Source organism: Copidosoma floridanum, unplaced genomic scaffold (genome assembly GCF_036245765.1).
Source record: "Copidosoma floridanum isolate Cflo_tuat_1 unplaced genomic scaffold, Cflo_Japanese_pri ptg000017l, whole genome shotgun sequence".
In the NCBI taxonomy this organism is placed as follows: Eukaryota; Metazoa; Arthropoda; class Insecta; order Hymenoptera; family Encyrtidae; genus Copidosoma; species Copidosoma floridanum.
Genome location: NW_028321894.1, coordinates 1,011,387 through 1,035,857, shown reverse-complemented (window position 1 = coordinate 1,035,857; position 24,471 = coordinate 1,011,387). Strand labels below are relative to the sequence as shown.

At 37.2% G+C, this 24,471-nt stretch overlaps 1 protein-coding gene across 1 annotated transcript in view; it reads left to right on the top strand.

Moving 5' to 3' along the window:
- Positions 1-24,471, top strand: part of LOC106644454 (protein unc-79 homolog) — a 742,398-nt gene that overhangs the window by 635,269 nt on the left and 82,658 nt on the right. The gene's annotated exons all lie outside the window — the stretch shown is intronic.

Genomic DNA, 24,471 nt, shown 5'->3' with positions numbered 1-24,471 from the left:
AACTAAAGATGACATCTTTTCTATGAATTAAAAGCTTGTCGACAACTGTAGGCATTCGTACACGTCAACGTATAAATGTGCTGTTTTCAATGCATACTTTTCATAAGCTTCTGCATTTGTTTCAAAACCACTAGATAATGCTTGCAGTAGAAAATAGAAACGATTTAAGAATTTTTTAACTGAACCAGTGATAGTTTCTGATACTTCTTAATGTTGGAAGATAGCTCGTGCAGTATTCCCATTATTACAACTGCCAGCTCCTGCCTTTGGTATATCGATAGATAAGTGCGATTCGTTCTTAAAAATATACTATGTTTTCACTTTTGACTGATTCTACTTTTTCTTCGTCTTTTTTATTTTTGGAGAATAGAGGTTCAACAATCCGAATTTTAATATCTAGTACATAAATTTTTACAAAGAATTAGGGTAAAATTTTTCGGAAAAATATAGGCACCTAAGAATGTAACATTTCATCTTTAGTACATCCATCTACGACTTCCAATAACTTTTATGGCAAAACAATACAAAACATTTAACTATAATGCTTCACAGTTATAAATTATTCTAAATTTTTGGTTTTAAAATCACGTGCACTACTTTTTTTCTCACAGTTCTTTGTTTAAGACAATGCACTTTAGTAAAATTCAATAACTTATTACTTATTTGTATTAAATAATTTTACTTTATTTTAGTGGATTAAATGATTTTTCCATTGATTTTCGTAAAATTAATCACACGTCTACTTCTTCCTCTTCTAACCATACTACTACCACCTCGCACGAACGCTATGTTTCAACTAACATCTGCGCACTAGCAATCATACTGGGGACCTATAACAAGTGAATTTCAATTAACTGGGGCCCAATGAAGCTAACCCTAAGTAAAAAAATCTGTATGCGACCAATTGATTTATTTGACTTTTGTCCAGGTTTTTGGATTTGGCTATACTGTGCACCTAGAGGACTCCGCTTTGTCACTTCTTCTTAGGCAACAAAGTAGTGTTTTTTATATGACCTTATCAGTAGGACATTATATAAGTAGTCAACTAGTAAAATGCCCTTTATATGGCAAGCAGAGATTTGCAGAAAACAGTGGAGAACAACGATGCCTTAAAAAAGAAGGGGTGGATGACTTTTTTCATAGTAAGGTCATCTCGTATACAATCAATAGTACAAGAAATATAATACATGAGGTTAATTCAGGTCGTACATGAATCTATGTACTAATGTACCTAACCATTTGAGCAACGGAAGACAAGACTTGGTGTTGCTTAGGTAGATACCTACTCGGCAGTAAATTTTGAATGTAAATAAAACTTTTAAATTTTAAATACATTAGTGTCCTATTATCCTCACCCTGTATTTCGTGCACCTTAAACGTAAACACCTTAAGTTTAGGATCTAAATTAACGTTTGTAATAAATAAGTTTCTTACCAGCAAAAAATTATATATCTATTTGAGCTGATTATAATATATTGTGCAACACAGCTACAACAGTATCAACATTATCTCCTCGGTGGAATAGAAAACCTTGATTATTTCCTGAAGTACCCCGAATAACAAGCTTTAAACTAAAGCCTTATTTAACTCAGCAATTTGTGTATTTGATAATCATACATTAGTTATCAATTTTTCAAGTAACGGTGAAATAAGAAATTAATTAATAAAAACAGCTGTTTAAGTAACGTGTACATCGCTTTTATAATTTTCGTACATATTTTTGTAATAAATAGTTATTCGCTGTAAGAATTTTTTAGTTCTTACACAACTGTAATTTGAAATGGTTGGTTCTTGTCAATACATATAGAAGACAAAACGGTAAAAGCTAGTTAAATAAATAACAAATTAAGAGTTTTTTATGTATGTAACAACCAAGTAATTTATCTTGAAAATTTGTTATAAAAAATAATTTATCTTATATAGTTAGCTTCAAGAAAAAATTGCTGAGAAATATATGACAAAAGAGTTTAATTATACACAAAAAAGCATTATAAAGAAAAATCCTGAAACTGTATTACTTAAGAAAATTAATTTTCTTCAGGAGATTTATGAAGTATTTGTACAAATTAACCTCTGCACACATTCACATATTCAAAACATTTTTATATGAGCAACTTCTAATAGAAATTAACTGGGACCATTGTAGAACATCGTAGCTGCATTGTAGAGACTCTGTTTTATTCCAGTACTTTCTAGAACGAACGATATCTAATGTTATTGAGTTTTTTAAAATAAACATCTAAAATGGTATTTTTCATAAAAGCTATAACATCTAGCTATAAGCGAAATGAAATATTAAGTAAGTGTTAGTTATGTAGGAATAAGTTTTTGGCAGTTCAAAGAAAGTTTCACTCTGTTAACAAAACACATTTATTATGACGAATCCTAACTAGGTACAATCCTAAGTATCTTGAAGTTTTAATATAATGTAAGAAAAACTAAAGGTAAACAAAGACGTGTTACTGAGCAAAAATTTAGCGGATGTGAGAGAGTACATCGACAGACTTACTGACAGTACGATAAACCAAAAGCAAAAATGAACAACAGTGGTGCTGCAGTGCAGCACCACACTATCTTAACTTTCCACTACACACAAATATATAAATTAAACTACTAACGCCAAATACACATTTAACGCTCGCTCCCATTTGTATCTACATTCAGTTAAAAAGTGATTAGAATAAAAAAATTTTAAAAGGAATCAATTTAAATAACTGGACAGCTGAAAGTAGAGACCAGTTGAATATCGGGGTTACTTATTCAATGAATTGCGATGACCTTAAATATACAGAAAGCAGAATTAATTTACACGACTATTATCACTTTGTATCTTGTCTTAGTTTATTGTCTTAAATACCTTAAATCCATTTTTTACTACCATGCAATCAGTTATTCACTTATATTCAGAGTCTTTTTTTGTTAGTTTTTAATGATATTTAAACGTCAGAGGTTTTGTAAGAATATCTGCCAAGTACTCTTTGTACAAAGTTTATTTGACAATTATCTTTCTACTACTCAGATATTTCTCTAGTGTCTCAGTCTTTTCCCACCATCTGTCTCAGCACTTGCTCCAACAGTCTTGTTGCCACATTACAAGTCCACGGGCAGTAAAATATAAGATAACATTAGGCTTATCGAGTGTCCCAGTCCTATCATCTTCTTACTTGCATGACACATTTTTTGCGTCATAAGTTGAGATGGCAACGTAATTCTGTTTTTTTGTCTTTCAAGCAACTGTATTGCCATACAACCTTATGAGATATTAACTTGTCGTAATTGGGCCCTGACAGTCTGCTAAACTGACATACAAATAGGCTTCTAGTCGATCTTTGCGGCCTCTATGGTTAATTCTAGAGTTCTCGTGAGTTGCAAATATCGAAACACTTACTTGATCATTTTCCAATTATCTTCAGTTAAGCAGATTTGATGTCTGATAAGTATATTCCAACAAGCTTCCAACTGTGTCTCAGCATGGTACATTTTATCTAGTTTTTGTTTTGTCTAGCTCAGTACCATCTTCAAATTTCAAATCTTTTAGCATTTTGTCAGAGTATAGTGTTTGGGTAAGTTAAATTTTTCCCTATTTTCTATCTCTTTTCACTTTAATACTGAGAAAAATTTCAACCACACCAAGATTTGAAATCTCAAATTTAGATTGCAGACCAGTCTTGATTTTATTCAGCTTATTTACACAATGCTAGCTGTCATCATATTATATACGTTTAAAATCAAGACAAGAAAATCATCCTCTTCTCTTTCTGTATAAAGGCAAGGCTCGCTGGTATGTCACCGTAGTTTTAATTTGCAGGCAGTCTAATAAAAACATTCGTTTCATCTTTCTGGGCTGATCCTAAGTCCATACAAGGCTTTCTTCAGTTTACAAGCCTTACCTTTCCTAAGTTTGTCTTCATCAATTAAGCCTTCAGGAATCTCTATGTATATTTCTTACTTGATAAAACCATTAAAAAAGACTGTCTTGACAACAAGCTGTCAGGTCTCCAGATCATATCTATTAATAATTTATATCATTTATCTTACAAGAGCTAGTCTAGACACTGAACCATAGATTTCTTGCAAGTTTAGCTTGTTCCTATCTTTGAAGCCACAAATTACAAATCTTGCTTTAGGCTTCGTATTTCCATCTTTATCCATTTTTCTCTTTAGAAACTATTTAGTGCCGATGATGTTCAGTTCGGTTCCTTTTGCATTATTGGTTGGTCAATCTCAAATTTTTCATACCTAATTTTTATGCATTGATTTTAGTTATTTGTCGATTACTTTGAGCCATTGATCTTGATCTGAAGTAACAGCTTGTTTGAAGTTTGCGAGATCCTTATTTATTTTAACAACTAGGGTGTGTATTATTTTGTTTTTGACCTCTGCTATTAAACAATTAACATCACCTTTTGACTGAACCTAATTATTTGACTTGTTTATGTAAATAACTCCTGCAAGACTCGTATTATAAATAGTAGCAGGTTGTTTCAGATTTTCTTGAATAAGGTCTCTATTCTTCTGGGGCCTACCTTACTTTTTCTTGTTTCCTTTTTCTTCCAGCATCTCTAATAGCTCTTCGGGAATATCCTTATAAAATTTTATGAGCCATTTTTATTGTTTACTGTCTATCTTGTGATTATTCCAGCTTTCTATCTTTTCTTTTCACCCAGGTAACTCCAAACACAAGTGTTTTATGAAATCAACATCTCAACTCTCATAAAATTTTTCGTCTTCTGGTCTTAGAAAAATATAGCTGGTGTTAGTATAACCAAACAGCATTTGTTGTCTACCTTGTGGGCCAAATTTAGTTCCAGTCTTTCTTTGTATCTTGATACATACCACACCACAAAATCTTCTGATGAAAGTTATATCTATCTTCAGATTGGGCGCAAACTTTTCTAAAGGGCCTATCATTTTGTAAGACAAGCATGATAGGTAATTGTAGGCATATACTGCAGCACAAAGAGTTAAATTCCCCATGTTTCCCCTAAGCCCGGAGTTATATATGTAGGATCGCACTTTGTCCAGCAAAGTTCGGCTAAGCTGGTCTGAAGTATAATAGTGATAAGAAGTATCTGGATAGGCTTCTGGAATCTTAGCTCTCAACTGCTGGAGAAAATATATTGTTTGACCTCCTGTCAACTCTGTGTCTTGATCAGTTAAAAAAACAAATCTTAGCATCAAAACTCAGCAGGTTTCGTGCACTCGTCACGGCTAGGCAACATCCTGCTTTACTTTTTGTTTTTACTGGGTATGCTATTGTCAATCTTGAGTAGTCATCCGTGTATACAAGGAATTTGGATTTGGCTTGGAAGTGGCTAGACTTAATTGTTCCATTGAATCGGCGTAAATTTAATCACGTTATTAAACTACTTTTTGTTCTAGTGCTAAAAGGCAATTCTTTAATTTTAGCAATTTGTCATTCTTTGCATGTTGCAATAAAATTATCCAACACAACCTTATTCCAATCTTTATTGTCAAGATACTTTCCCTGCAAAACATTGAGATATTCTGCTGACGCATGTTTAAATCTAGCATTGCAGAGCATGACTGTTACTTTAAAAAAATAAAATGATTAGAAAAAACGTTAGATCTATGAATTACCTTATTTTAATTATCTCCGTATCTCCCAATGTCGTTCTCTTTCGTTTGATCAGTTTTCCAGACGACGAGGACACGGCGTGCGCAAACGCACTGCCACTTAACAGGATCAGGATGACGTAGAGACGGCGTGCGCAAACGCACGGTAGCTTAGCAGGATCTAGATGACGAGGACACGGCGTGCTCGAACGCACTGTCGCTTTTTCAGAGTTTCACTACGGCGGATCCAGTAAAGTGAAGAAAAATTTCAGAAAAATTTTGTATTGCTTTTCAAAAAAATTTTTAGCGGCTTTTCAAGGCTGCTGATCACGAATCTGGTAATGATTGTTTTCAGTTTAAGGTCACAGGTTCAACATCTTGAAAAACTACAGTTAACATGAAGCAAATCAACGCTAGAAGATCAGACTAGTTGATATCTAAATTTCTTTTATCTTAACAGTATATTATTATTGAATTCTTTGTCTTTTCAAGAAGAAAATAGGGTATCCTCACAAGTATTTAATATGATTTAATCGAAAGTATTATTCTTTTTCTTATGTTTTAAAATTTACCAACTCCCAATTTTAAAACTCTAAACAGAAGGCTGTTTTCTGCTTAAAAAAACTATTATCACTGTGATAAGATTTGTAATACAACTGATGATTGCTACTTTATTACATAAATTACAATGATTTTTGCATGAATCTCCATAACTTAAATCAACTGGGTTTTCAAAATTGTCAAGTCTTTTATCAACTTAACCAGCTTTGAACCATGAGTATTTGAAAAAGTCTATGTATCGTGGCGACGAAAATTGGTTATGCACTAGTGATTGTAGTTTAGTAATAATATTTTCCAAATGTAATTTCATATCATACTTTATTATTAGTACATTATCTGAAAAATGACAAACATAATTTTTTCAAGTACAGAATTCAAATACATCTTGTGGTAATGAATTTTTCCTGTGGTTTTAGTTGGAATTTTTTTTACATTTACAATTTGATTTTTTGATGGTGTTTCTTCAACACTTTTTTTGCAATGGCCACTCTAAAAATCTATTAATAAAATTAAATGAGGTCCAACATTTGGGTAAAAAATTTTTTTAAACCAAATTTTAAAGAGATCTAGGATAAGATTTATATAGAAAATACAATGTTTTTAAATAAGATATTCATCTGCTCTTATTTTGTAAGAAGTAAGAAAAAAATTTAACTCTTGACAAGCCACAAGTTTAAATAAGTATTTCTTCACAATAGTATACCAATTGAAAAGTTAAATGTTCAATAATTAATAGCAGTTACGTATATAAAAAGAAGTAGTTTTACGTAATTAGTGTATATTCGATATTTTAAGAAATCATGGTAAAAGTAAATCCGTTTCACGTAATTTATTTACTTCTGAAAACATTTCGAATAATGAACCTACCAGAAAACATTCTTAATCACAAGGAAATTAAGTTGCCACAAAATTTATAATCTGTTTTAATAGATGCAACAAATAAATTTAATCACATCGATATGATTGAATTAGACTCATAAGACTTTGAAAAACTATGACGCTAAGCTGATTTTGTCAGCTACATTTTGGTGCCCGAACTCGGGACTTATAGTTGTATCCGGCATTTGCGCAAAAGAGAACATGGGAAAAAGGAACAGTGACCATGACAGCGAAAGCAATAGCATTGTCAGTGCAGAGAACGAGCCACCACCATTAACTCCTCAATGACCTCATGCGCCATACCGTGTACTGTCACCTCGTCACCCTAACTCTACTGCAAGGCAGTGCATTCACGTACGCCATTCTCTTCATCGTTCTGATCCTGTTAAGCGGCAGTGAGTTCGCGCACGTCGTCTCCTCCTCGTCCTGATCCTGTTAAGTGACAGTGCGTTTGCACACACCATGTCCTCGTCGTCTGGATCCTGCTCAGCGACAGTACGTCCGAGCACGCCATCTCCTCGTCGTCCTGATCCTGTTAAGTGACAATGCGGTCGTGCACGCCATCTCCTCGTCGTCCTAATCATGTTAGGCGGCAGTGCGTTTGCGCATGCCGTCTTCTTCACTTTCTGATCCTGCTAAGCGACAGTGCATTTGCGCACGTCATCTCCTCATCTTTCTGTTCCTGTTAAGTGGCAGTGCGTTCGCGCACGCCGTCTCTTCGTCATCTGGATCCTGCTAAGCAACAGTGCGTTCGAGCATGCCGTATCTACGTTGTCTATTTTCTTATTTTCCTGATTTTTCTGAGCTACTGTGCGCTTGTGCATGTTGCGTTCTTCTCCTGCAAGTAATATACCTGCAGCTACATTTAGGTCGTACACACAACGTCATTTGTTTTTATTGTACGAAAGTATAATAGTGGGACAAGTGTGTAAGTAACATTGTTACATTACTATGTAAAGGTGCAATGTATTGTATTGCATTTTCAACATCATTAAGTTGCATGTCAGTAACATGTCGGTCTTTTTTCATGCGTCTTAAAAAAAATGTTTTGCTACCGTTACGTTTTGAATATTTGTAATCAGATAACTGTACACATTGTAATCTTTAGTGGGTGCATTTAATTTAAACTGATGTGTAAATTTAAATTAATTGTCTATGAGCATGAGTCAGATTTGCTTAAAGTATGATAGTCTCGTCAGCCATGCCACTGACTGGTGATCCACCGTGAACATGGTTGGTAAACGCATGGCGGATGAGGCTGCGACAGTCAGTGGTCACGTGATATAGTACACCCGGGGCAGGGGAGCGCACCCCGAGCAGTGAAGGACCCGGACATGTATTCTGAAATTGACCTAGATCGCGATGGCAGAGATGCGCTTCTCGAGCAGTGAAGGTCGAGAGTGCTGGTAAGACGAAGCCTATTGTAAGGGAGGTTGAGATTTCCTTGGTGGGATGCCGGATTAGTTGACCTCATTCGAGCAAAGTCTCCTCTTGTAGGTTTAGCACATCAGTTATCGATATTATCGAGATTTTAAAAATTGTCTGTCATTCGATTCTACTATTTCTAGTTGTCAATTTAGTATAGTTGAGAACGAACATTCATTATAAGGTGTAGATTGTTTAGGATATGAGATAAACATGTGAATGCACATAAAGTTTGGATGCTTGTTTTTGCAGTATGAATGTGATACGATTGGGACACATTTAGGAGTAACAAAAGGGCATGTTTTATTTTTGTGTCTTTGACGAATCAAAGTCAGAATCTTTCAGAAGTCGCTTATTACGGCTATTAAAAAACAAAAAATGGTTTCTCTTTCTTAAATTTTTCAAATTAAGACTTTTGTCATCACAATCTTTCAGAACTATCTCAATTCGAATGGTTATTTCAAGAGAAGTTCTCTTTTGTTTCGATGAGGATGCCACTTGGACAGAGAGATTGAAAGTGAGATCAATCTGTGGCTTGATTGGCAGTGATACTAACCAAGGAGTCTCTGGTTTACGATGGATTGTAGTTTTAAACACATTTTATTTTAAATAATTATGGCTGTTGACATCTGAATTAAAAATGAGAAATTTTGTATTATTTGAAAAATTGAAAAGTGTTTGCAAAGACAGTCGTTTCAACACTCACGATTACGAAAACTCTGAGAGTTATCGGGAGCACATCCCCTGTAGATCTTAGAGACACAGGGTAACAAGCGTAGAGGCTTGTTGCGGACGGTTAGCTGTGAGGCGATTGTCTTGGCATATTTTAAGTTGTTGAATGAAAGACTTCATCTTTTGAAGTAAGTTTGTTTTCTACGAATTAAATAAGCCCACCCATTAATTGTAGACTATTTACAATTTATCATGATTTAAAGTTTGAATTGTTCGACTCTATAAAACTACTCATACCCCTACCACATTATTCAGTTTTAATATATGGTACAAACCTAATGTTTGTACGGGGGGGGGGAGGATGTTCCGGATAGATTAAGCTTATATTTTTAAAGTGAAATTAAGATTCTTGAGACAACAAGTATGAGCGCCGGAAGTCGCTCGACTGTATCGGGGGGCATAGTTCGTAGGACGACACTAGGTAAAGACAGAATAAATATGTTTACTGTTATGAACCGTATGGTGCCAAAATTATACAGCTTACCAAAAATACACGAAGAAAATATTACCATGAGATGCATCATACCTTTCATTTATGCATTCACTTGTCTATTCGCAAAAAAACTAAATAAAATAATTTTTCCTCCTTTAAATTTTTAGATAAAACACAGTATTGTAAATACGAGCAATTCAGTTAATCGTATGAAAAGCATAAAAATACAACATTATACAAAACTAGTGTCATACGGTGTAGTGAATTTGTTTTCTTCTACTGCCACAGACAAACTTAAAACCATAATAAGAGACTTAGTCATTTTTAATAATAATATATATTCAACTTCTGAGCAAAAAACTTTAGATTTAGATACTATTTTTTTGTTTATCGGGTCACCGTGATAGCTTACTGGCCGCCAAGGCCACCCACTTACCACTTATGAGTAGGGGTGCGTTGCTGCACCCATTTTTAACCCTTTTACTGATATCATACCTAATCCATGGGCACAGTCCAAGTATCTCTGTTGAAACACTATGCCAGTTAAGCTAACACTCTCTGGATCAATGGTGCATTGGGTCCACTGGTCACTATAAGCCCTTTCCCCGAAGAAGACCTTATATTTCAGAACGTCTACTCCTTGTCAATTAATCCAGCGCTCTTTGCCTAAGTGTTAGATCCAGGGTAATTAGCATCCCAGGAGAAGCCCATGTTTCAGGGACCACTTCTCGCCAGTAAAGCCGACGACCTGTGCCTGGCGTATCGGATCCGCTGATCCCTACCACTGTTTCACATTTACCCAGGCCCAAAGATCTGTGGGGTAAGAAAAAAATCCTAGAATTACTCTGAAGGAAAATTCTACAGAAAAACTCGCCCCTCAACAACCGTGGTTGAATAGGAATTTTTCCCGATGAAAACAGTTTTTGAAACAATCTGTATTTACCGGAAATCGAACCCACTACCCCTGGAACAGCGTTGTATTAGTTACGAGTACGCTTACCATTGAGCTAACTCCACTTTGTTAAAAACTTTGCCGTCAGAGAGAATTGAACCCCAAGAATATCAGAGCAAAAGTAATGGCACAACGATGCGGCTAGCTCGGCTATTGACTAATGATTTAATAAATATTTGTCTTTTGCAAAGTTACTTTAAAATAAATGAAAAATTTCATAAACAACTCAACAGTCTACCGATCGGCTTCCCACTTTCTCCTCTCCTTAGCAAAGTTTTCATGTCATACATATAGGATCTCATTTCCAACTCTGTCTCACCTCTAGTAGATAGTGTTCAACATTAAACATGAAATTGGCTGATGTCTCCTGCATTTGGAGAGGGACACAAAACACTTTAAAGAGACTTTTTAATTACATAAATACCCTAGCATCTAGTAACAACTTTATAATTAAAATAGAAGAGAATCATAGTTTCAACATTCTAGACATAAAAACGACACAAAATAATGCCAAATAAGTATATGTAATTTAAGAAAAACCAATTTATACTGACACTCTCATGCCACGTGATTTAAAACAGTCCATCAGAGTTGAAATAAGTTTTTTCTGTTCTTTTATACATAGGGTACTGTCAATACCTTTATGAATTCGATAAACATGCAAAAAACTCTTGCTTAAACAAATTTATTCAATATTACCAGAAAACCAAGAAATCTACATGTTATATAATCACAGGTCCACCAAAAAAAAGGTTCCAAATTGGGCATGGAATGCATGTCTTCTAACGTATTTTGTGTGCTAAATTCAAATGCAAAGTCAGAATCGGGGGTCTCGTGAAAAATTTTTAAGGTAATAGCTGTTTAGAATCAAAAAATTTGAAAAATTAGTCTTATACACATCATCTATTATGTTCAAATGCTTAATGGGCAAGGATCATTAATTTCTTATTTTTCAGTGCTCAAAAGGAACTGACTTCAAGTATTTTGACCAAACGAGTTGAAAATAAATTGAGAATTTTGATGACCCAAACAGCCCAGTTAGTTGTAGGCGTATGTCAAAATATATTCCATAAGATTTTTCGATCGCTTACATATTTTGTAATCCTCGAAAGATCTGCATAGAGGATTTCTTTCATGTTTTCCACTTTTTTTTTATTTGTTTGCCTTTCTACTGTCCAGAAGAAAGCAGGCATTAATATCCTAACATGCTAGATAAAACTTTTTATTATCTTTAATAAATTTAATTAAAGTCTAGGTAGGAGTCAAAGAAATGTAGTTCAAGATTAATGAGACATCAAAATTTTCGGGAACTCTCTATAATGTTCTGCATAATTTTTTGTATTGTTCAGTCTTAGCGTTTCCAAGAAAATTTTTCACGATGTCTGTGATCCTACAAATAGTCCTTCTTGGACTTAAGCATGTGACCGACAAGGAGAGGCACGCTCAATAATTTGGAAGCATTGCCTTTCTTATCTGGAGCCTTAACAAACTGTTTCATCAATTCTAATTTAATATGTAAAGGCGGCAAAAAAATTTTACTCAGCTAAACTAATTGCTGCTTTGTGACATCCTTTGAACCAGGCTATAAGGATATAGTAGATGTCTATTCCTCTTAAACGTGATGGTTTTGTCAATGTGGACTATCTCATTCACACTAGAAACATAGATACTTAGTAAATTTTCACTGCTGACCCAGAATCATTGATAAAATTTTCGAATCTCCAAAATCAGCCATTTGTGCTCTTTAGAATCAAATTTTTTTAATACCACTTGAATCCTTGTATATTGTTCTTTTATTGCAGTTTTATTGTAAATACAGAAAAATTGTTGTTAAAATTAAAAAATGCTAAGCCCAACCTCTATAAAATGAGATTACATTTTTTTTAAATCAATAAAATTTTTTTTTTTTGTATTCCTCTTCCAAAAAGTATTATATAAAAGTTTTGTAATTTGCTTTTAATTTGAAAACACTTAACTAATTCTTTATTTTAATAAAAGGCGGGCAAACGTACCCTGTTAAGGATTAAAACAGTCAACTTTATTTAAAACTAAGTACCTGGAAGTAAAAAGACTTAGTTTAATGTTTCTTATCTGTTAATAAGTTGTTAGGAAATCTTGATAAACTATACTCATTTTTCATCAAATATCAAATTTGAGCATGATAATCTCACCTGATAGAATAAGAGTTTTTGCACTTTTTAAAATAATTATTAACATTAGTTCTTTAAGTTCATTCTTTATTTATAATCTATAATTTGTAAGAAACCGTATATATTTTTATATGCATCAAATTGTAAGAGATGGTATAGAGCCTTATTTTACACGGCTTCCAAACCATAGGACCACAGTTGGGATACGAACATGAGAAAGTAGATACTCAGAGGTGTGGTCCAAGTAAGTCAAGGCCATATCTCGAGCTCGTAAGCATGCATTACGAAGCCTCTTAAGCTGCATGAATCGTAGCCTAAGCTTTGTGCTACGGTAATCAACCTGATTTTTTTTTTTTACAAATTTACCTCCTAAAAAATTAACCTTAGTAATAAATATTAAAACTTATTTAACATTTATTATTTCGCCAGGTTTCCATTTTTTTACTCTGTCTATGATTATGTTGCATGTGCAATTTAAAAGCAATCAATCAAGAATAAAATATATTTAAATCCTTACTATATCAGAAGATACAAGATATAAAGAAGATTATATTTTCAATAACAAACATCAGGTTTTAACATAAGGGTTTTTTAGAAAACTCTTATTTCACAATGCTTCCACACAAAATTAACTACAACATTTCATTAACATGTCTAATAAACAAAGAAAAAAATTTCGATGATTTTGCCTAAAATTGCAAAATATCAACATTTATATAGGGTTAGCAAATGTACACTAAAGCTGTAACGCTGTACCCGGTTAGCTTGGCACACTTACACCTCTACCCCGGGCACAACACTACAAGTACAACTGTGCAGCTCCAGCCTCTTTGGTACGACCACCGTACCCCGGTGCCGTAACCCAAAGTACCCCGCACAGCTGTAGATTCCTCTTTCTTTTTTTTTTTTTGATTTCACAAAGAGCCACTATATTGCCCCCTAAAAGCCACTGCCCGCGAACCCCAGCCACTACCTGCTTTGATCGAGGAGGGCACGAAGTGCACCTTGCGACTCGAATCACCAGATCACGCAGCCACTACCTCCCAGTTCCGATAGCCCCTAACCTAAACAGACGATACTCATGGATGATGCCTTTGACCCCTAGCTTCCTTGCGGTCTCCCATACCTGATGTCGGCGTCGACCCCGGTCCTTCACCACCCTCAAGCCACCGAACGCACCCACCAGCCAAGACCCAAGGACAGATTTTCCGGTCAACAGGACACGCGGGAGAGCTAGCCAACAACCCAAAACGAAATTTGCAATGCTCTCATGTCAGTCAAGGAAATTTCCCGTAACAAAGCGGCGTAGCAAAACCAAATCGAATACTGACTCGCCCCGCTTCCTTTCTCTAGCTCAAAACCTCGGAAAGAATCCCTACCAGCCCTTTGATCGATTGCTTACCGTCGATCAACGATTTCGGATTGGCTAATTAATCAACAGCGCCCTCTTTTATTAAATTAAACATCCCTTATTCCTTACCAGCATAATATTTTTACCAGCGAGCCATGCCGGCACCTCCACCAGTCTGGTTCGTATGTTTAAGACCGTTCCACTTCTTCAAAAGTGGAGGCGCAATCACGAACCATTTACCCGCCACCAACCAATAAGCCACACCTCTTATGCCTAAGTCACGTCAGCGCCGCTCACTAAGCGCGCGCGCACTACCCATGGCCTGAGAGGCAATATCCGATCACGCCGAGTACACACACAGGCACGCACATATTTAACTTAGACTTTAAATATCCTCAGCCACTATCTAACAAAAATAATTTAAAAAAAAAATACTTCAGCCACTACTGGTTTGCGTATTCATACAAAAAAAAACTAAGCACTCCGGGAATGCAGGCAGAAGTGAAAACTTGAACTTATGGCGCGTTGGGCACTTTTTTGGGTGAGCATTTTTAGGTGCGCTCGCGACATGAAAAATTGTACATAAAAAATCAAGTTTATCAAAGCTATGTGGGCACTTTTTGAATGGACATGAAGTATAATAATATAGAAACTATATTCGAAGGAAGTGGTTTTATTTAAATGAGTAAATATTAGTTAATAGTAAATACAAAAATACAAAATTTATCGATTTTTTTAACACAATACCATAGCAGCAACACAAGTCAAATGAAATATTTAAATAAGTGAATTTTCCGTTTAATATTCATTTATAAAATAAATATAAAAAACTCTCAATCTCGTCTGTTGCGAGGGCACGAACGGATGCCCATGCAAAGACTGCGTATCAGCGTTGGTCTGAGCATTATTCCGCACTCACAGTTCATGCTTGATCGCACATAGTGCCGCTGACTGGATCCCACCGAGAACTACTTCGCGCGAGAATTCGAATTCAAAATCGTATGATTTTTTCAACAGACAGTAGGCGTGGAAATTCAAATTCCAAAGAATTCTTGGTATAATATTTATGTATGTAATCATACCACATAATCCAATATTTTTAGGCATTAATCAGCCAATACATACAAAGATTTCTTTCAAATTCAAATTTCTGCGCCTACTGTCTGCTGAAAAAATCATACGATTTTGAATTTGAATTCTCGTGCCAAGTAGTTCGCGGTGAGATCCAGGCAGCGACGCTATGTGCGATTAAGCATGAACTGTGAGCGTGGAATAAATGCTCAGACCAACGCTGCTGCGTATAGCATGCAGCGCTCTCACATACCTATACACTCTGAGTATACATATAGGTATGTAATCTCGTCTGTCGCAAGAGAATGAACGAATGCCCATGCAAAGAGCGCGTATAGTATACATATATTATAAGAATACACGCGGAGTATATCTGTGTAAAATCTCGTCTGTCGCGAGAACGGCTGAAAATGCTCACCCACTAAAGTGCCCAACGCGCCATAAGAAGTTTTCACTTCAAAAAATATAAAAAAACGACTACTATCTTTCCTCAAGATTCCCTAATGGTCTCTTGGGAGCGCTATTCTCAACATCTGATTTCGCAAATCGGATGGGAGGCCTGTGGTCGCCCGAAGGAGATGAAGAAGCTCCCTTCATTGTGCCGTGGTTTGGGTAGTTACCTGGGGTTCAGGATCAAACCGACAAGATACCCGACGACCGTAAACTTTAGAACGTCTCTGCCTCCCGTAACGCCTCCACAAATACTCTCAGTGTGCGTCGCTACAACGCGGACAGCTGGAGAGATCGGTGCCACGTCACCCACAGTTGTGACAGAACATGGCTGTCACAGGTGCCTGACACAATACATGACCATGCCCCGGCGCCTAGCAGTTGAGGCACACCCCAGGCAGTACTGGTGGGTCTACCGATAGATCCGTATCAATGGCCTTAAGTCCTCCGAACATCACACCGTGCAGGCAAATTTGAGGCCCCGGACGCGCTAAACTTAAGTCCTGCTCCTTCGTTTCTTTCCTCGGTGGAGGATTTGGAGGCAATACCTCCCGCCATTCGCAAGACAGCGGTGGTACTTTCCTAGGAACTTCCCTTGACTTAATATTATCTCGTTATGGTGTTGGTCCCACTCGAAATTTTCCGGGATCTCTTCTACCCGCTCATTCCGTCGACCCCGTTGGTGACGCAATCGATGCGGTCGTACTCGCCGGCGTGACACTCGACCCACACTTCGTTCCCAAGACCGAGGAACTGATGGCGATGTTTCAGGGACTGAGCTTAACATAGGTCGCTCCTCAAGCCTTGGCAGCAACTGCTCGGCAATCTCTGGGTCGATAGGCGTTGTTGACCGTCTAATTGAGGAGCCGGCTTCCGACGATTCCTCCTGCCGTTCGATCCCCAAACTAGCTTAGGCCCAATCGAAACTACGCTCACCAGCCCGTTTTCGGGCTCGATGACGGGAGCCACGACTCGGGCCTGGAGTGTGGTCAATCGCGAATGCAGGTCGAAATTCGTCTCCCGGATTGGCTTTCCAATCATTACTCCAATTTCCCTCATTGATTGGCAACCCCAGATGCCTAGTGGGGACAAGAGTTGACGACCAGCCTTCTTCCAAAGAACTTAATTTGGCCCCAGAAGAAGATACTTCAATCAATGGAGGACTTTCCGTAGAAATCTCGTTCAGTTGAACCTTCACAAGGCATGGCACCTCATATACGTCCTAAGGAGTCAAAGGCAGATTTGAGTCCGGGTTATCCTCTTCCAGCCCATTAACAGCCATCGGGATTGGACCCTGCCAACCCTGAACTGTTTTCTCGCTCACTTGGATCAGCAAAGGATCCTCGTCCATCTGCTCCATCCAGGGATCGCGAGAGTGAAGCATAATATCCCCAACCTTTGGTTCCAGGGGTTGCTCCAACTCAGACAGCCCAATTTCGTAATGTTCCAGATAGTCTGGAGTCAAGCCAGGTGATGACAATTCTGGTTCCATCCCCCTGAAAGAAACATGAATACAACCCATCAACTTAGTCACAACGCCTGTACCCATTAACGAGAAGTGGCTGCCAGTCTTGGGGGGACATATCTTTTAAGCTCTGACACGTGAATCTTTTAGCATTTTTAGCACTCGTTCCCATATCAAGTACAACGACGGGAGACTGAACTGCAACTATCGTAAACGGCCCCTCATACCGTGGTGCTAGTTAAGCTGAGAACTGATTGGTGGCACTAGACAAGGGGTGAGTTCTACGCATAACTTGATCTCCCACAGAAAATATTAAAGACTTTCTACTTCTGTTGTAATACCTCATCTGTTCGTCACGAGCTTCGTCAATAAATTTAGCCACTACGTCACGCAACGCGTCTTATCTTTTAAGCCGATCCAGCCACTCTTCTGGAGCCACCTTTATTATCGGCACTTTCCCTTCTACCTCTCGTCTCAAGCTTTTAACTGGCCGAGGTTGACTACCAAAATTAAGAAAAGCTGGCAAGACCTTAGTGGACGCCTGCACAGCCGTGTTTACAGCATGACGAAACTCATGTAGATGCACGTCCCAAGAGCGATGATCAGCCTCTACGAACATGGCGATCATTGTCTTTAACGTCCTATTAACCCTCTCCACGGGATTTGCCTGAGGATAATAGGGAGGTTTAGTTACGTGGGTTACTCCATACTCAACTAATACCTTATCTAGCCACTTATTACAGAACTCCTTCCCATTATCGGTCAAGAAATATTCCGGCGTTTCCCAGCGAAACAGTACAAGTTCCTGAAACGCAGCAGCAATACTCTTTTCGTTAGCCTTACACAGTGGCTTCAGTTCTATCCAACGGGTGAACAGATCCTGAAAAACCACAATGTATTTGTACCAGCTCTTACTGGGATGTAGATCCATCACATCAGCAGCCACTACCGTCCAAGGGCGTTCCACTATTCTCGAGCCCATCAAGCCCTGCGGTCCACTCTGCGAAATTTTATACTTCTGACGCATTGGACACTGCTAAACGAACGTGTAAACGTCATTCTACATGACAGGCCAAAAATATTCTTTAGCCACTCTGTCATACGTTTTTTCTATCCTGAAATGTCCTATGCTGGTGAGGTTATGGGCATCGGTCAAAACCTTTTCTCGCCTCTCGAAGGGAATCACCCACCTCCAACTATCATCTCTATGCGTTATGGGATCCAGTAACTTATCGGCTTTGAACTTGTACAGCAAGCCGTTTCCAGCCCGCCAAGTCGTGTATTTATGAGGGTCCAATTGTACTTCTGCCAATTTTTTAACGTACCAGGGATCAATGATCTCTTCAAAGACCATGATCTCTTCGGCCCCCTCTTACATACGTGACAAGGCATCAGGGACATGATGAGAAGCGCCTTTGCGCTGCATAATCTCAAAATCCCATTGCTGAAGCTTGAGAGCCCAACGAGACCATCGGCCCGCTGGTTCCTCCAAAGCCATAAGCCACTTCAAAGCACTGTGATCCGTTATCACCGTAAAATCCCTCGAGATACGGACGGAATTTATCGATTGCCTACACCATTTCCAGACACTCTTTTTTGGTGGTTGAATAACTTTCTCTGCTGGATTTAACGTTTGACTCACGAAAACAATAGAGTGTTCACCATCCTCATGTTCTTGAGTGAGAACAGCCCCTATAGCCAAGCCACTGGCATCGCACTGGACCGTAAAAAGCTTTGAAAAGTCAGGTTGAGCCAGAACAGGAGCCTTAATTAAAGAATTTTTAGACTCGTTAAAGGCCTGCTCCTGCTCCTCCTTCCATTCACATGCCTGTCTTTTCCGTAATAATTTAAGCAACCAAACTTTTAATTCTGAATCATTTGGAATAAATCGCGCATACCACCCCATCATCTCCAGGAATCTCCGCAACTGTTCAACAGTAGTTGGTGCCGGATATTCTAGGATGGGAGCCACTTTTTCCGGACAAGGACGCAAGCCATGCCGATCTAGCGTGAATCCGAGGTAATGTAGCTGTAAGCAGCAAAACTCGCATTTCTCGGGATTCACCGTCAGACCAGCCTCAATCAAAATACGCAACACCGATTCCACGTGCATTACATGCTCTTCGTAAACCTCATCCACTATGAGTAAATCGTTCAAGTACCCGAAGACATTTGATGCTTGCTATTTTCTTCTATTGCTATCTGATAATACGCCTGCTTAAGATCAATTTTTGTCAAAATCTAGCTTTGCGTAATTTATCAAGTATAGCATCCATATTTGGGAGCTGGTAAGCATCGATTTGCGTGTGCTTATTCAAATCCCGATAATCGATACAAAATCTGTAAGAGCCATCAGATTTTTGTATTATCACTGGGGCACTTGAATAATCGCTTTGAGAGCGCTCAATTACCCCTTCCTCAGCCAACTTATCTAATTCTGCAATTGCAATTTCTTGCATTTTAGGTGACATGCGACGCAGCCTGTGACGAATTGGAGACAAACCAGATTCCACAACAATTTTGTGTACGATCCTATTCGTCAATCCAATTCGGCCAGCATCTTTCGACAGAAATCTAGTCACTACCTGATCAACTCTCTCTCTCAGAGGCACTAACCTCAGTTATTCCAGCGCATTCAGCCACTAATAAGCCTGACATCCGTGGCTCGAATCAAAACTTATACCATGGACCGTCAAAATTTTTTTCCTGAGCTTACCATGACATCCCATTTCTCGCCAAAGTCAATGCCTAATCCTATTGGCCGGGTACCAACGACTAGCATTTTGTGTAAGGATCGCCGGTAACGATGCCAGCAGATCCCTAGTAGCCACTCCCATGCAATTCTTAAAATCCACGAGGCAAACTAAAATTTCTTCCGAGTTTTCTTTTTCATTGCTTGTGAATCTTAAATTCCAGCCTTGTAAGTTCTTAACTGTTTTATTCGTGTTATTATTTTTACCTCAACGGCCTTCAACACGGTTAACAATTTCATCATGGCTATCTTCAGTAGAGCTACTATCGGTGCTACTGCCGGAGCTACTATCCACCGGGTCATGATTTATCGTATTAGGACTCAATAAAGGCTTAGTTGGATTATTTCGTTGTTTGCTTTAAATTGACTTTCTTTTATTATAATGTGACTTTGATTTTTCCTCTATGCCTTTACTGGTTGTTTGTAACGATTGTTCTATTAAATTTGACACTGTTGCCAAATTGCCACTAACAGTCTGTATTTTAATTTTCCGACAACTAGTCAAACTTACACTGTCACTGCCTGACAACAACCAAATCCGATTTTTATGCCTCATTTACCCTATAACTTCCTTTGGTTCATTGCTAAAGTCCCTTTCCGAAATAATTTTGTCTTCATCCCCATCCCTAGCCTCTGAAACATCCTCTGGTATCGAAATGTCTCCAAAAGGGATGTTGCTACCCGAAGCCTTAGAACTATATCTTAAAACAGCTATTTCCATTACCTGCTTAGCTACTAGAGATTCCGAAAATTTTTCCTTGTGCCCTAGCACTTCCTTAATTTTTCTACCTATTCTGTTCAATTTCTTTTCTTTTTTAATCTCACTATTAGCCATGTTTGCTTCCGAGTCACTACTTATAGATGATTCTACAGTGGCCGCTTCAAATAGTGCAGCCTGCTGCTCCTCATCTAAGCTAATTTTTGATTCTAAATCTATTTCCAGAAGCCAAGGTATAGAGAAATCTCTTATCTTTTGAGCAATTAGGCAAAAACGCAAAAATCTGCTTTGCAGATCTTGTACGCTGCCTACCACACTCAAACCCGCTTTCCCTAAAGCAGCCACTACGAATCTGTTATCCGCTTGCCGAATTCCTCGCAACAATAGTCGGACCTCCCTCTGATTATTGAGAATTCGTATATCATCATGATATTTATTAAGGATGTATTTTGGAATCATGATAATATATATATAAAAAAATAAAAATAAATAATTATGACACTACCCGTAACAACTAGCAGCCACTTCAACAGTTTATAAATTATTATATGCTACAAACTCAATGTTACCTAGTGTGTGCAAGGTGTAATAGTTTGTAAGAGAAAAGAACAAAAAGAAGAAAGAAAACAAATAAATTTCTTTCTTAATAGCTAAACTTTACCTCTTACGCAGCAAAACTTTTTCACTTACGTAGTAAAACTTCACCTCTCACGAAACTTTAACACGTGGGATTTTCGTTGAGCGCCATTTTGTAACGCTGTACCCAGTTAGCTTGGCGCACTCACACCTCTACCCCGGGCACAACGCTACAAGTACAACTGTGCAGCTCCGGCCTCTTTGGTACGACCACCGTACCCTGGTGCCATAACCCAAAGTACCCCGCACAGCTGTAGATTCCTCTTTCTTTTTTTTTTGATTTCACAAGGAGCCACTATATTGCCCCCTAAAAGCCACTACCCACGAACCCCAGCCACTACCTGCTTTGATCGAGGAGGGCACGAAGTGCACCTCGCGACTCGAATCACGAGATCACGCAGCCACTACCTCTCAGTTCCGATAGCCCCTAACCTAAACAGACGATACTCATCGATGATGCCTTTGACCCCTAGCTTCCTTGCGGTCTCCCGTACCTGATGTCAGCGTCGGCCCCGGTCCTTCACCACCCTCAAGCCACCGAACGCACCCACCAGCCAAGACCCAAGGACAGATTTCCCGGTCAACAGGACACGCGGAAGAGCTAGCCAACAACCCAAAACGAAATTTGCAATGCTCTCATGTCAGTCAAGGAAACTTTCCGTAACAAAGCGGTGTAGCAAAACCAAATCGAATACTGACTCGCCCCGCTTCCTTTCTCTAGCTCAAAACCTCGGAAAGAATCCCTACCAGCCCTTTGATCGATTGCCTACCGTCTATCAATTTCAAAAGTATTTTATATCTGCTATATAACTAACTTGAGATTAGAATAACACTTCTTATTTAAGTATATTTAGATATATAATTGGTTACAACACTCTTTGTGAAACTACTTAGACCCAAATTCATCAGTTTTATCATTTTAAAGAAAAACGCATAAGTTTATTCTTTTTGAGGTCGGGTTAGCGTTTTAGATTTTCAGTAATACATTTTTTATATTTGCTATTTACTGATTGACTGATGACAAAATAGTTATAACTTTTTCTTCGTGTGAAAAAGCTAAATGATGAGTATTGTATAATATTCAAGGTTATTTATGAGGTTTACAAGAATAACTGGTTCGACTTGTTTAAAAAAAAAGCATATAACTGTTTTTTTAAAGTCATGTTAGTGTTTGAGAATTTTATCAACACTTCCTTTATATGCACGACACGATAACCTGCAAAAAAAAAAATTAACTTTCTCTGTTTTTTCTATCTAGAGATATTTTATTTCAACTGAAGCTGCCTTTCTTTTCGCCGTTCTAGAACGTAATGTAGAAGCACTGGTATGGGTACAGGACGCTAAGCCCCTGTGCATGAAGAAGAATGGAAAGCAAAGCCCCCTCTCTGCAAAACAACGAACGAATTGATCATTAGGAAATAAAGGTATCCTTATAAATTAAATAACTGTTTAGAGGAAAAGAGAACCAAACTTTGATATAAATAAAATCGATCATTTACCATATTGATCCAATTTATACTGATCAAAAATTTTTAAAGAGTAATCAGCCCTACTTGTATTTTTAAACAGGACTTGGATATATAGATGTAAAAATAATCCGTGTGACCCATTATTCTCGGAGGACCCACAACTGTATTTATTATATAGCCCTATTTTTTGAGAAAAATTAGTTCAGCAGATTATAGTTACAATCTCTAAAATCTGTTTAAATTAATAAACGGGTTTTAGTTTGAAAAATATTTTATGATTGAATTGAACTTAAACTGATATTGCAATGAATCTAAATTTAATTAAAATTTTCAGTTATGAACCATATTTTCATTCTAATTATTTCAATACATTTGGCACACTGCAAGCAGTGTGTAAGGTATTCTATAAGCAATTGTATATTAAAGCTCTTACGCACTAAAAACGATTTGTATATTCAAACTAAACACATAAAATTGCAAAAAAAATTGTAAAGATTCATGTGAATTTGCAATTTTACATTATCGTAAAACTGTGCATTATATACATAATAATATGATTGATGAAGAAATGTGAAATCGTATAGTTTATTAACAGGGAAGAATTTAAACCATACTCGCACTTTATAATAAAAACAACACTTATCTCACTTTATATTAAAAACAAATAACAGGTGAAGTAAAGGACCGAACTTAAATAGCACGGAAGAATTTTTTTTTATTTTCCCTACTTATTAAACTGTTTAAAACATAATTTAACTGTCTTGGACGAATTTAGTACTGTGAGTTATAAATACATTCATAAATAAATAATATGAAATCTATCTAATTGTTGCTGTTGTCCAGATATAAGTCCAATAATCCACTTTTTTCCAAAAAGAAGTCTTTTACCTTTCACTCCTTATACTTTGTTTCATGCTTCTACAAAGATGAAAAAACTTTATTATATTGTACTGTATGACATACTTTATACCTTTTAAATTTGGATATATATACAAATGCTCTTTGCTTTCAAACTTTTTCTTGTGGTGTACAAATCTTTCGTTCGGATCCCTTGTACAAGGTTTCCCTTAGATGACTTGGCCATCTATCCTACTGGGTACTATTAACAGGGTACAGCAATCATGTTAAGAATACTCCGGCAGTTATCAGATTAATGAAAGGATCTCTTCCATCAATCATTACCGTACCGACTTTTTTAATACCAATAATGACTTTTGCTGACAAGTTGGACATGTGTTCGCTTTTCTTGGAAACGAGAAGAGCCTAGAGGTACAGATATTGTCTGTACGATTTGTTAATCGTCTTAAAAGTTACTGAGGGGTTTTTTTTTGGCATCCTGGGTACTCCTCCTATCGAAGGTCCCCGAAAAAATTTCAATATTTTTCGACAGTCTTTAGAAAAATGTTATTTAAAATCTCCAATAATCATCATGAATTAAGGTTTTTGTAGTGTATGTCCTTTTTTTTGGATAAAAAACAATTTAATTATTAAAAGTCAGAAAAAATACACTATAGTGATGGGCCTCAGTCAAAAATGTAACTCTAATGCTAACTTACAGATTAGAAAAAATTTTTTACCGTAAATTAAAAATTGTTGATTGAAAAATGAAAAATTATCATTTTGTTTCAGTAAAACATGTGATAGGAATTCCAAAACAAAAATAACCCTACTAAATAACAATTGGCCTGATCTTACTAACGAGCAATAAGCTTACAGACAGATACAAACACAAGCACTCACACTCATACACTCAGACAGATAGACCGTCTGATACTTTTAAGAGTGGGCTTGAAATCGATGGCTATTATCTAATTATCATATCTTAAACTGGCTACCCCTTGAGTTACCAG